This window comes from Lontra canadensis, unplaced genomic scaffold, assembly GCF_010015895.1.
Source record: "Lontra canadensis isolate GAN:19392208 unplaced genomic scaffold, GSC_riverotter_1.0 scaffold3, whole genome shotgun sequence".
In the NCBI taxonomy this organism is placed as follows: Eukaryota; Metazoa; Chordata; class Mammalia; order Carnivora; family Mustelidae; genus Lontra; species Lontra canadensis.
In genome coordinates, this window is record NW_022630997.1 from 29,067,902 (window position 1) to 29,082,251 (window position 14,350).

The window sequence follows — 14,350 nt, forward strand, 5'->3', positions numbered from 1 at the left end:
GCTGTATTATTCAAAACAGTATGTTGCTGACATAAAAATAGACACGTGGATCAAGGGAAGAGAATAGAAAACCCAGAAATAAACCCACAATTATATGGTCAACTAATCTTTTACAAAGGAGGCAAGAATATGCAATGGGAAACAGTCTCTTCAACAAATGGTGTTGGGAAAATTGGCCAGCTACATGCAAAAGAATGAAACTGGACCACTTTCTTAACACCGCATACACACACACATACACACCCTCAAAATGTGAGACCTGAAACTATGGAAGCACCCAAGTGTCCATCAATAGACAATAGTCAAAGACATATCACACACACACACACACACACACACAGTGGAATAGTATTCAGCCATAAAAAAGAATGTAGTCTTGCCATCTGAGACAACAGTGAGAGTATAATGCTAAGCAAAATAGGCTGATCAGGAAAAGACAAATATATGATTTCACTCATATATGGAATGTAAGAAACAAAACAAACAAACATAGGAAAAAAAGAGAGAGACAAACCAAAGAACAGATTCTTAACTATAGAGAACAGAGGGGAGACTACCCTGTGGTTACCAGAGGGGAGGTGGGAGGGTGGGTGGGTGAAATAGGTAGAGGAGATTGGGAGTGCACTCGTGATGCACACTGGGTAAGTATGGAACTGTTGAATCACTATATTGTACACTTGAAACTAATATAGCTCTGTATGTTAACTGCCCTGGAATTTAAATAAATAAATAGCCTGATGACAATGGCGCTTCACATTTGTGACAATTAGATCATATAGTTTACTGGGACCAACGTTGACCCTGCATCTTTAAACCACACCCGCCATCCTTCTTTGTACATCACCACCACCACTCCCAATAAAGGAAAGCCCTAAATAGCCCAGGGTCCTTTAAGACTGTTACTTGGGGCTTTCCTCACTTCTTGCCCAGCCTACTCCAGTTCTACTCCAGTTGTATCAGTTAGCAATCATGAATTGCATCTCTGAGTTTGCAACCAGTTTGAAGGCCCCTGAACTTGGTATGATATTTGGTTCTTTGTCTTTGACCATTGGCAAAAGATTTTGACTCAGATTCTCTGCTCTGATTTTTCTCTCATGGATGTATAATTAAATTTTTTCTCATCTGACCTCCACCTTTTTTTGTGGAGAATATTAGCCAATTCTTGTATAAAATTTCTCCAAATGGTAATTTGAGCCATATGAAACTGCTGTTTTTATATGACAAAAACACAAATATTTTGTATGGTTCAACGTAAAAGGTTACCCAAAACCTGGCCTGAACCTATTGACCAGCACAGCAGCAACGCTGTGTTCTATTTCAGTTTTGCTTTCCCAAATGTTTAATTATTTTATTATAGTCTCTTTTGATGCCTGCTAAGTCCCTTTCCATTCTTTTTTAGAATTATTCAGTGTGCTGTTGCTTATCTCATCATTTCTTTGGATATCTCATCATTTCTTACTGAAAACCTGGCTTTTTAAATAATATAACTTGGCAACTCTGTAAGTCAGATACCTACCTTCCAGGATTTATTTTAGTTAATGTTTCTTACAGTTGTTGTTGTTATGTGTTTATTTAGTGACTTTCCTGTACTACTTTTGTAGCCTGTTTTCTTTGTCATGTGTGGCCACTAAAGTCTCTGCTCACTTAACTGAGGGGTTAACCAGTGACTGGAGATTCCCTGTATGCCTGGTACCAGTAAGTCTCCCAGCCTTTGCCAAGGGGTCTGTGTCTGTGTGTTAGGGCAAACCTTAAATCTAAGCAGTTTACAACTCAGGCTTAGCCTTCAGTTCCTGCTTACATGGAGTCTCAACACTAACCAGAGGTGAAAGTTTAGGGCCTTCTCCTGGGCATGTGGACTGGCTTGTACATCAAATGGCCTCTAGGCCCCAGGAGTGCACTGGCACTTTTCAAAGTCTTCTATGGACAACTCATTCCCCAAACTTCCTTTTCAGTTTTTGGGCAGTCTCTTCTTTATTCCACAACTGTTAACCTTCTTCACGTACCTACAATGTTAAACAGTCACTACTGATTTTCTTTTTTTAAACAGAAGTTCCAGGAAGAGGCTTTCACAGTGAGTAAGCTCTGAATGAGGTCAAGTAAAGATAATCCCTGTGAGTGGGAATTTCCAGGAGCCTCTGAAAAGGTCAAACTGTGTAATTATCTAGGAGTGGGGCTTTTTAAGGAGTCCCAAACTTGTCTGTTCTCCAGTGGTTGCTAGGTGGCTGGGTTGCACAGCTACCATGTTGTGAGGCTGTAGGTTTTCAAAGCTACCATAGAGTTGGGAAGAAGGGGATCAGAATAGGGCAAGTTATAATTCTGAAAAGCTCCCTGTCCTTAATGGGACTCAGCCATTTTTCTTGAATAAATGTTCTTTGGATTGTTGCAAGCCTTTGGTTTATCTTCAGAGTTCTGAAAAAGTTGATTTTAAATTTTTTTGCCAGAGTTCTCATTGTTTTTGTGGGAAGTGGATGGAGGTTCTTAGTCTGCCATTCCATTCTCTGGTGGGATTTTGAAGTTTCCTTTCTTTTCTTTTAAATCTTATTTATTTATTTGAGAGAGAGAGAGTATGAGAGTGAGAGCGAGAGAGAGAGAGAGCACATGAGCAGGGTTAGGGGCAGAAGGAGAGGGAGAAGCCACCTCTCAGCTGAGCAGGGAGACTGATGCGGAACTCGATCCCAGGACTCTGGGATCATGACTTGGGCCAAAGGCAGATGCTTAAACAACTGAGCCACCCAGGTGCCCTGAAGTTTCCTTTCTATAGATATTATACATTTCTGAAGTTTATTCCTAGGATATTTTTGTTGCTATTTTAAATACATTTTCTTCCACTATATTTTCTAATTGGTTTTGTCTTTATTTAGGAAACCTCTTTTTTTTTAAAATTCTAGTATAATTAATGTACAACATTATATTAGTTTCAGGTATACAATATAATGATTCAACAATTCCATACATTACTCAGTGCTCATCATGATAAGTGTCCTCTTTATCCCTTTCACCTATTTTACCCATTCTCCCACCCAGCCTCCCCTCTGGTAACCATCTGTTTGTTCTCTATTGTTGAGTCTGGGTATTTTTGGTTCATCTCTTAGTTTTCCTTTGTTTCTTAAATTCCACATATAAGTGAAATCATACGGTATTTGTCTTTCTCTGACTGACTTATTTCACTTAGCATTATACTTTCTAGGTCCATCCATATTATTGCAAATGGGAAAATTACATTCTTTTTTACGGCTGAGTAACATGCCATTGCATATATACACCACATCTTCTTTATTCATTCATCTATCAAGGGATACTTGGGCTGCTTCCATATCTTAGCTATTATAAATAATGCAATAAATATAAGGTGCATACAAACCTTTGAATTAGTGTTTTCAAATTCTTTGGGTAACTATCTAGCAGTGGAATTATTGGGTCATATGGTGATTCTATTTGTAATTTTTTGAGGAACCTCCACACTGTTTTTTATGCTAGCTGCACCAGCTTGCATTCCCACCAACAGTGTAGGAGGCTTCTTTTTTCTTACATCCTCACCAACACTTGTTGTTTCTTGTGTTTTTTATTTTAGCCATTCTGACAGGTGTGAGGTGATATCTCATTGTGGCTTTGATTTGCATTTCCCTGATCATGGGTGATGTTGAGCATCTTATCACGTGTCAGTTGGCATTCAGAATGTCTTCTTTGGAGAAATGTTTGTGCGTGTCCTCTGCCCATTTTTAAATTGGGTTATTTGGTCTTCTGTGTGTTGAGTTGTATCTTTAGATACTTTGGATCTAACCCCTTATCAGATATACCACTGCCAAATATTTTCTCCCATCCAGTAGGTTGTCTTATTTAGGAAACCTCTTGATTGTTATATATTAATTTTGTATACAATGGATTTTGTTGAATTGTTGTATTGCTTATAATAGTTTTGTTGTTGTTGGTTCTAAATTTTCAGGTACATGAATAATGGTACTTTTGCCATCTTTTTTCCCTCCAATGTTAAATCTCTTTTTCTTATTTAAATACATTTGTTAATACCTCCAAAGCCAAGGTAACAGTAGTAAGAATGAGCATTCTTGCATTGTTCCTGACTCAAGTGGATATTCTTTCACTATTTTACCATTAAACTTGGTGCATTTTTTCAATCATCTTCATAGTTTTTAAATACATGCCGATGACCTATTCTCTCTGCCTATTCTTCATCATGACTTCATTTCTATGCAATCTATTCCAGCCCTTCCTTGTCTAGCCTGGACTCCTTCTAGTCATAACACTCTTCCGTATCTCCCCCTGGAGCAGAGCAACCAGGATTTCATCCTCTGGTGGAATACCCCAAACAGAGAAATATGGCACAGAGATGATGATAGCAGTAACAACATATCAGAGGGGAACCTTTGAGAATATTAAAGCAAATATTTTTAATTTGTATTAGCAAACAGAATCCAGAAGCACATGAAAGTAACAATATGCCAGTAATATGTCTCTTTTCCCAAGCATGCGACAGTCTTCCAGTAAAAGGGAATTTGATAATATAAGTTGCCATTTTAAATGTCAAAGAAGATGATCTACTATCTTATACTAGACACAAAAATTAACTCAAAATGGATTAAAGACACAAAAACAAAGGCAACAGAAGCAAAAATAAACAAGTGAGACTATATCAAACTAAAAAGCATCTGCACAGGAAGGAAAACATTAGTGGAATGAAAAGGCAACCTATGTATGGGATAGGGAAAATTTGCAAAACTGACATATATCTGATAAGAGATTAATATCCAAAATATATAAAGAACTCACACAACTCAATAGCAAAAAACCCCAAAACAATCCAAGTAAAAAGCAGGCAGATATAAACAGACATTTTTCCAAAGATATATAGATAGCCAGTGGGGTGTATGACAAGGTGCTCAATATCTGTAATCACCAGGAAAATGCAATGAGATCAGCTCACCTGTTTTAAAACACACACACACACACACACACACACACACACACACACACGAAGCAGCAAGGACAGATGAGAACATAGAGAATTGGGAACTGTTGTGCACTACTGGTTGGAATGTAAATTGGTGCAGTCACTATGGAAGACAGTTGGAGTGTCCTCAAAAATCAAAAATAGAACTACCATATCCAGCAATTCCATATCTCAGTATTTATCTGAAGGAAATGTGAACACTAATATGGTCATTGTGTCACCAGCTAGACCCCAAGACCTGATCTTTACTGCCCACTTGCTTATTCTTACTGACCTTTCCCCACATTTTTCCTTAAGTTCTTTCCAGCTTATCTTTTAACTCAGGCTAATGGAAACCAAAGCACCCTCAAGCAATAGTGACTACCCAGACAAGACCTCCTGCTGGCACAGACTACCCAGACCAGTTTAAGCATGACTCCACTGACCTGGAGTCACTCCACTGACCTGGGGTCATTCCACTGACCTTTGCAGGATATAATTCAGAAACAGCCAGATAGAAGAGATGCATATGGAGAAGTATGTGGGGAAGGGCGTGGAGTTGTCATGCCTTCTCTAGGTGCCACTCTCCCTGCACCTCCCAGTGTTCACCAACCCAGAAGCTTTCAGAACCCCACCCTCCTGGGCTTTTATGGAAGCTTCGTTATTACATAGGCATTGTTGATTAAATCATGGCCATTGGTGATTGATTCAGCTTCCAGCCCTTCCCTTCCCCTGAGGTCAACCCTCTAATAACCTCTGATAACAAGGTTGGTTGCCCTAGCAATCAGTCCCCACACTTTGGGGCTTTCAAAAGTTACTTCATTAACACAAATATGTATGTAGTGGAAGGGGGCTTGATACGAATCACAAAAGACACCTTCATTGGTCTTATCATTTAGGAAATCCCAGGGGTTTTAGGAACTCTGTGCTAGGAGTGGGAATAAAGACCTAATATATATTTCTTATTACAAAGCACAATATTACAGTGCCCCAAATGAGGAGCAAAAGAAATGGCATCTTGTGGGGCGCCTGGGTGGCTCAGTGGGTTAAAGCCTCTGCCTTTGGCTCAAGTCATGATCCCAGGGTCCTGGGATCGAGCCCCGCATTGGGCTCTCTGCTCAGTGGGGAGCCTTCTTTCTCCTCTCTCTGCCTGCTTTTCTGCCTACTTGTAATCTCTGTCGAATAAAGAAATAAATAAAATTAAAAAAAAAAAAGAAATGGCATCTTGTTACTTTGCAGGCATCAATTTAACTTTTATTTCAAGCCCCCATCCCGTTGGGATGGTAGATAATTTCATCTCAGCCCTTTTGGGAAATTTTTGCCTATACTTCAGGGCATGCCTAGGTTATAGGGATTACACAGAGTCAAGATTTTAGAGGTAGTGCCCAAGTGGTTTTCAAACTCCTGTCTCCTCATGTTTTTGGGCAAACACTTGTTGTCTCTGGCCATGTGATCTCTTTGGTGCGCGGGGTGCAAGAGCACCTGTGCCAGAGGGTCCCAAACACACCAGGTTCAGCCATTAGTGCTGACAAAATCCACAGGCAGAAAGACAAGCGACGGTGAAACAAGAATGGAGTTTATTTCAGTGAGGCCAACATCAGGAAGACAGCAGACTACCATCTCAAAGACTGTCTCCAAAGGGCTGAATATACTTTCAGGTTTATATAAGGAAAAGGTGGGGCAAAGGTCAGTGGGTACATGCATCTGGGCAGTCAAGGTCAAGTTGGTCAGGTTGTCTTGGGGTCAATCAAGCAGGGTCTTGCCAGCTTAGGACCATCCTTATTGCCTGAGTGGGTAGTTTTAGTTTCCATCTGGGGATGCTTTGCCCACAGGGTCTTTTGTCTAAGTTAAGAGATAAGCTGGAGAGAACTTAATGAATTAGAAAGTACTGACTGAGGTCAAAATGGAGTTAGTTGGAGTCCTCTTTTAATACATCATTATTTTTATTGCTTGATAATATGCCATTGTAGGGGTGCCTGGGTGGCTCAGTGGGTTAAAGCCTCTGCCTTTGGCTCAGGTCATGATCCAGGGTCCTGGGATTGAGCCTCGCATCAGGCTCTCTACTCAACAGGGAGCCTGCTTCCCTGCCCTCCACCCCGCCTGCCTCTCTGCCTACTTGTGATCTCTGTCAAATAAATAAATAAATAAAATATTTTAAAATAATATGCCATTGTATGGATAGACGACATTTTGTTTATCCATTCATCCAGTACATACATTTGACTTGTTTTTATCTGTTCTTTTTAAACTATTGGCTCTTGTGAATACTGCTATAAACATTAATGTACAAGTATATATCTGAATACCTGTTTTCAGTGGTTTTGCGTATATACCTAGAAGCGGAATTGCTAGGTTAAATGGTAACTCTGTGTTTGACTTTTTAAGGAATCGCATCCAGTTTCTATATCTCCTTATTCCTGGCAACACTTGCTTCTGTCTTTGTTTATTATAGCCATCCTAGTGCATATGAAGTGGTATCTCACCGTGGCTTTGATTAACGTTTCTCTAATGACTAAAGATGTTGAACATCTTTTCATGTGCTTACTGACCATTACAGTGGAACTTTAAAAACTTTTAATTTTGATTTAGTTTCACATTTACAGAAAAGTTCCAGAATAGTAAAAAGGAAAAAAATATATCCTGTATGCCCTTTACCCAGAATCACCAACTGTTAACATTATGTTCCCATTCAAGTTATTTCCTCTCTCTGTCTCTGAGCACTCCAAGAGTGATGCACATTCATCATGCCCCTTTTCCCCTGCATAACTGTGTGAATTTCCTGAGAACAATGGCTTGTTTCTTAAACATGACCTCAGTACATTTATCAAAATCCTGAAACTTATTAAAAATTTTTATTTTAAGTAATCTCTACTCCCAACATGGAGCTCAGACTTACTACCCTGAGATCAAGAGTCACATGCTCCACTCCACATGCTCCAGTGACTCCACAAGAGTCACTGACTGAGCCAGCCAGGTACTCCAAAATCCTGAAAATTTAACATTGATAAAATAACTATCTAATCCACTATATATTTGAATTTCTCCACTTGTCCAGATATTCTAGTTTTGAGTCCAGGATTCAATCCAATATCCCATTTATTTAGTTGCCTTTAATCAAAGACAGCTCCTCAGCATTTCTTCATCTTTCATGGCCTTGATACTTTGAAAAGTATGGGCCAGCTATTGTGTAAAATATGTTCACATGATGTTTCCTTGTGATTAGATAAAAATATGCATTTGGGGCAGGAATTCCACAAAGGAATGTCCTCGGGGTCTCATAAAAGGAGGCTCCTTTTAACCCAACCTTGGCGGTTAGAGTTGATTCTTTGGTTAGGTAGTATCGCTTGGCCTCCATTGAAATTGCTCTTTTTTCCTTTGTAATTAATAAGCAGTATGGAGGAGTTACTTTGATTTAATATAATATTCTGTTCCTCATTAAATTTTCACTCACTAGTTTCAGCATACTGTGCCTTTATAAAAAATCAGTTCTAAGGTATGCCTCAGTGGCTTAGTTGGTTAAGCATCTAACTCTTGATTTAGGCTAAGGTCATGATCTCAGGGTCTGTCTCTCCAAAGGAATAATGTGAGACAATAGATAGAACCCCAGACATGTGCTATCCCTAATCTTAAAGAACCTTGAAACTCTTTCTGAACCAGGCCTAACCTTCAAGCTCATTGTCTTGGTAGGAACTCAAAACACTTTATCCCTGACTCTTTGGGTGGGAGGGAAGCCACAAGGCAACAGGTCATATAGAGCATGAAAACATATTGGAAGTGTTTCCAGAAATATCCCTCCATGACTAGGGGTTCTGTTTGTCTTCATTGCAAGGCTCTTGCAAGCCTGATGTCCTCTCAGAGGCCACAAGAGCACAGATGTGTTCCCTCACCACTCTTGGGGCCTAGGAGACAGGGCAGCTGTTGCCCCATAGTGCTATTGTCACCACGTGCAGTGGTGTGGGGACACTTGAAGACCTGGCTTGCTCTCCCTGGTCCCCACAAGAATTGAGGACAACTTTCCTGTCCTGCTCAAAGACTATCCCACTTACCTGAGGATTCTGTGGCCCACACTCTTTTCTGTGCTGCCTGTCCTGGGTGGGGTAACGGATAGAACAAAAGCTCCCTTTCAGGGACCCCATCAGTGGCTCGTCTGTTGCTCCTTCTCCAACTCTCTCTTTTCCCAAAGCTATGTCATCTTCATCTAATCTGCCTGGTATTAGGTATTTTTCTATGCCTAGTGCTCAGGCTAAGAATTGGATTGTTAATGCCCCCAAAGCCTTTTTCTCCTAAGCTGTTATCTCTGCCATGGGCTGTGAAAGTCTACTTTGAAATTAATAGTTGAGCATTGAGTCACTTCTCTCTGAATTGCTGTAGGAAGTACTACTCTACCATCAGCCTTAGGTAACAGGAAATAGAATAGGGTGGGAGGAAGGGGCAAGCCTCTGGCTAATAAATGTCCATACCATGCCATTATTGTGCAATTGATTTGAGGGAAATAAACACAGGGTTTCACGTTTATATACCTTAAATATTATTATTATGTATCTATCTTAACTTCTTCTCCTTTTAACTTCAGGACAGACCAGATAAGGAAATCTCTCTGTTCACTGTTCATTTTTCTTTTCTGGTAGTGTATCAGGTAGGAAGGAAGATAAAGGTAAAGTAAAGATGACTGGAGAAAGCAATAAAGGATTAGATCCTGTAATGGGATGTGAGTTTGGGCTTTGTGGAACAGAGCACCTGGGCCTGAAGGAAAAGAGAGGCACCTTTCCAAGCAGTTGAGAAGATGGCACATGTGCTGACCAACCAGTGTAAAGGGAACTGAGAGGGAAAGGGGGCCATGTCCTCCAGTATCATCTCAACCTAGGTATGTTTATTGTGCAATAAATAGGATATATTTGTAAATACTTAGTAGATCTAATACCATTTTCACTTCTTCCAGAATTTTATGGATAGTGTACTTATTGTTAATTACTTCAAGCATGAATGGAACTTCATAATGAACGTACTGTTTTCCTTCCTATTGTATTAGTCCGCTTGGGCTGTCATAACAAAATACCACACACTGGGTGGCTTAAGCAATAGAAATTTATTTTTCACAGTTCTAGAGGCTGGGAAGTTCAAGATCAAGGTGCTGGCAGGATTGGTTTTACACCTGTGAGGGCGCAAGAATTCCTGTCCCCTTCAAGGGTCCTTCTAGCTGGACTAAGAATCAAATTGACACAAAACAGATTAACAGGAGAAAGTTAACAGCATATCTATAGGAAATCTACATAGACATGGAAATTCCAAAGATAGGCAGGCAAAATGAGGTATATATGTAATTCTGAACTAAGGAGAAAGGGGTAGGGGTCTGGGACTTCAGAGGAAAGAAATACAATTTACAGGAGAGTAAGAAAAAAAGCAGATGTTTGGTAATTAGTTGTTTGGTCTGCTATACAAATGGGTCACTCAGACAAAATTTATCTTTGCTAATAACCCTTATTCTAGGAAAGAACCAATTTAGATTCTTCTGTGTAGTTAAGGGAAGGGCAGAATTTTGTCCTCAGCCCACAAGGTTTCTATTGCCTTCAGCTCAAAATCCACGTGCCAAAATATCCCATCTTGGGGAAGCCTGTCCTTGGCCTCCATAATTCCAAGCCCTCTGCCCTTGGCTTGCAGACAGCAGCCTTTTTGCTGTGTGCTCACATGATCTCTTTTTTGTGTGCTTGTTCGAAGAGAGGGGGAACTCTCTGGTGTCCCTTCTATAAAGGCATTAAACCCACCTTGGAATTCCCATCCTCATGACTTCATTCAATCTTAATTACTTCCACAAGGGCCCTGTGTCCAAATACAGATATATATGAGGATAGGAGTTCAATATGTATTGGAGGAGGAGGGGAGACACAAATACTCAGTTCATAACACCTGTCTAAAACTGGTCCTTTGGTTTTCCAATAGTGTACCCTCCCCCAGCTCTGATTTCCCAGTATTTCCAAAAAGTTGTGGCCATGTGTAGGTCTCCTTCTACAGGAGTTTACAATGAGCTTTAAAAAATTAAAATGCTTTTGGCCATCTCAGTAGCAAAAGACAGTGGGAAGCTTTAATTATGCCTTAACACTATTTTCACATTCTCATATCTAGTGCCCTAAAAGCTTATATAGACACCAGTATTCTTCTCTTAAGAAGTTCTGCATAAAGGGTGCCTGGGTGGCTCCGTGGGTTAAGCCTCTGCCTTAGGCTCAGGTGATGATCTCAGGGTCCTGAGATCGAGCCCCGAATCAGGCTCTCTGGGACTATAACAGCATTCCAACCAGGAGTTAAAGGTTAAACAGTTTCAAGCTTCTGTGCTCCCTGCTTGCTGACCTAAGCTCCCTGCTTGCTGATCTCAGTTTCTTGGTCTATAGCCCAACTAACCTACTTTCCTTGAGATTTGCAGGCCACTGGCCTTGAGGAGTGAAGGCCCAGACTTTTCCAGAGGGTAAGGCCTGACCACCATTGAAAACACCTACCTCTGATGCTGGCCAGGCTGTTCAGCGTCATGTCCACATACGACTAACTGCCTGGCCACTGCTTCTCCTGCATAGAGGCCCCCACACCCACCCTTGCCCATTTCCTGCACCCGTCCCCTTTAAAACCCTTCAGCTTGAGGGGCGCCTGGGTGGCTCACTGGGTTAAGCCTCTGTCTTCAGCTCAGGTCAGGTCCTGGGATCGAGCCCCGCATCAGGCTCTCTGCTCAGCAGGGAGCCTCTTCTCCTTCCCCCTCTGCCTGCCTCTCTGCCTCCTTGTGATCTTTCTCTCTGTCAAATAAATAAATAAAATCTTAAAACAAACAAACAAACAAACAAAAACAACCTTCAGCTTCGCCTGGATGGGGAAGATGGTCTTGGAGATGTTAGTCCACCATCTTCCCAGGTTGCCAGCTTCCCGAATGAAGCAATATTTCCTTTCCCAATATCATTTATCTCTTGAGTATTAATTTCCAAGTGGCAAACAGCAGAGCCTGAGTTCAGAACCATTCTCCACCTGGTAAGACCTGGGGAGGGTGGGCGACTTGCCCAGGTCTTTCACCAATTTAGCAGTACGCTCCTTTTTACCTTGCCCCCCCCCACTGCCGCCATGGCAAGATTAGTAACCATGTGACAGGCATTTCTTTTCTGAACACCTATTAAAGGAGGGTGGTTTGAAAAATAAAAATGAAAACAGGTGAGCTGTGTCCTAAGTTATTAGGCTGGTTGGCTTCTGCTGGAATTCCCTAATGCCAAAGGTCATGGGACGTTCACACACATTGTCAAGAGAGAAGGATGGAAGAGAAGTAGGGCAGTAGACAGCCTGGCCTGAAGGCCCCATCCAGTTGGTAATGGCATTCTGTTTTTTTTGTTTTTTTTTTTAAGATCTTATTTATTTATTTGACAGACAGAGACCACAAGTAGGCAGAAAGGCAGGCAGAGAGAGAGGAGGAAGCAGGCTCCCCGCCAAGCAGAGAGCCCGATGCGCGACTCGATCCCAAGACCCTGGGATCACAACCTGAGCCGAAGGCAGAAGCTTTAACCCACTGAGCCACCCAGGCGCCCCTGGTAATGCCATGCTGGTGCTCCAGCTCCATAGTGCTTTCGTTCTTTTCACTCGAATCTAGCTGTCGCAGGCCCTTCAGGTAGGTGCGTGTGGAATACAGAATCAGGCTGTAGAAGGAGCACAGGCTCTGAGTCAACAGGCCTAGGTTCAAACGTTGCCTCTTTCTCACTAGCAGGAAAACCTAGAGAGATTTCTTTGCCCTTCTAAACCTCAATTGTCCCACCTATAGAATGGGTGTGAAAATGCCTATTTTGCAGTGTTGCAATGAAAAGGAGGCGATGTATGCAGGCAGTTCTAAGAGGCCTGGTATGTTGGTTCTGCTCTACTCCTGCCTCTTAGGCCTCTGTCCTGAGGGGATTCCAAACAGCATGACTCATAGGGAGACTGCAAAGGCTGCTGGTGACTTTCTTCTCTCTCATGCTGGTGGCCATATTTACTTTGCAGGTGCTCCTTGACAAGAGACCATCAGGGCTGGTGATGCCGGCGTGCAGCAGTTCAGACCTGCTGGGGAATAAAAGGCCACTGCCCTTAGTCCCTTAAGCACCTCCACTCCCCATGGAGAATATCTCGGCCCCTCCACACCTCCGCAGACCTGGAAACAGAAGAGGTAACACCTGGCCCCGCAGGGTCCCCCGCACAGACGGCTGGCAACTGTACTAGTGGCTCGGTGGTTGAGTCACAGTGGTTGTTCAACATTTTGACTAGCACCCATGAAGAAAGAGCAAGCTCTCTGTCACCAAAGCCTTATTGTCACCACCTGGTCTTCAGTAGAAGGCAAGGACCAACTTCACAAAGAGTGCTGTCAGGGAGGCAGTGGCTCCTAATGTCTTTGTGTAGTTGCTCTAAATTGGAAACACATGATCCTTGACTAAATAGCCTTTAATCCACTTGCCAAACAAGAGTTCTGAGGCTTTCAGGGAATGCCTGGGCCACCCCCTCTGTCTGGAACAAAGCCTGGTTTTGTTTCTTGGAAATCCCAGACCTGTTTGCTTCAGCATGTTATCTGTTGTTTTCACCCTCCTCTGATAAACTTTCTAATTGCTTTACAGGGAACAGAAAAAGATTTACCAGCAGTCTTTTTGGTCTCCAGCTCCTTAGCTTTAAACATTCTTCCAGTACCTGCGCACAGTAGACATTGCTCATGGTGTTTAGTGTCCCCAGATACCCACAGCTATTCTTCCAGTGGCTTCACAGTCACACTGTGAGGTTCCCTTGGAACTACAGAATCTCTGTCCCAGAATCTCTGGCCATCCTTCCCCATTGTAGAGAGGATTCACCCTACAACATTCCCAATACTGTGAAACACCCTCTTATTGCAACTTTGGGCACAGAGAAGTGAATTTGCCCTTATTGCCCTGTAGAAGTCAATGGAAATATTCATTTTTGCATAAATTAACACACAGAATAGGGCCGGCCTCCATCTTTCTGGTTTCTGGAGAGTGAAAACTATAAGGTCTGACACAGTCTCAGATCCTATTTCCAGAAGCCTATTCACCTCTGGATTGAACACTTGAAACCAAAACATTTCCATTTACCAATGCTCATTTGAGTCCATTTTTCTAACACAGCTTACGAGATCCTGACTAGTGCAGAAATTGGTCTTGCCATACGCTATTGTCACAGACTCTAGAATGATAAACTGATGGGGTTGGGTGGCCCTTCAGAGAGGATTGTTCTTTCCTGGCTGGAAACTTGACAATTCTCACTTACTGGGTATTTTTCCATCTGCCCCATCAAGCCCGCCTGTCATGAGGGAGGCTTGAGGAAGCCCCTGGGAAGGTGTGTAGAGGTGAATGGGATCCAAGATGGCGTCTCTGATAGAGCCAGGAAGCTGGAGGGAGAGATGAAGGAATA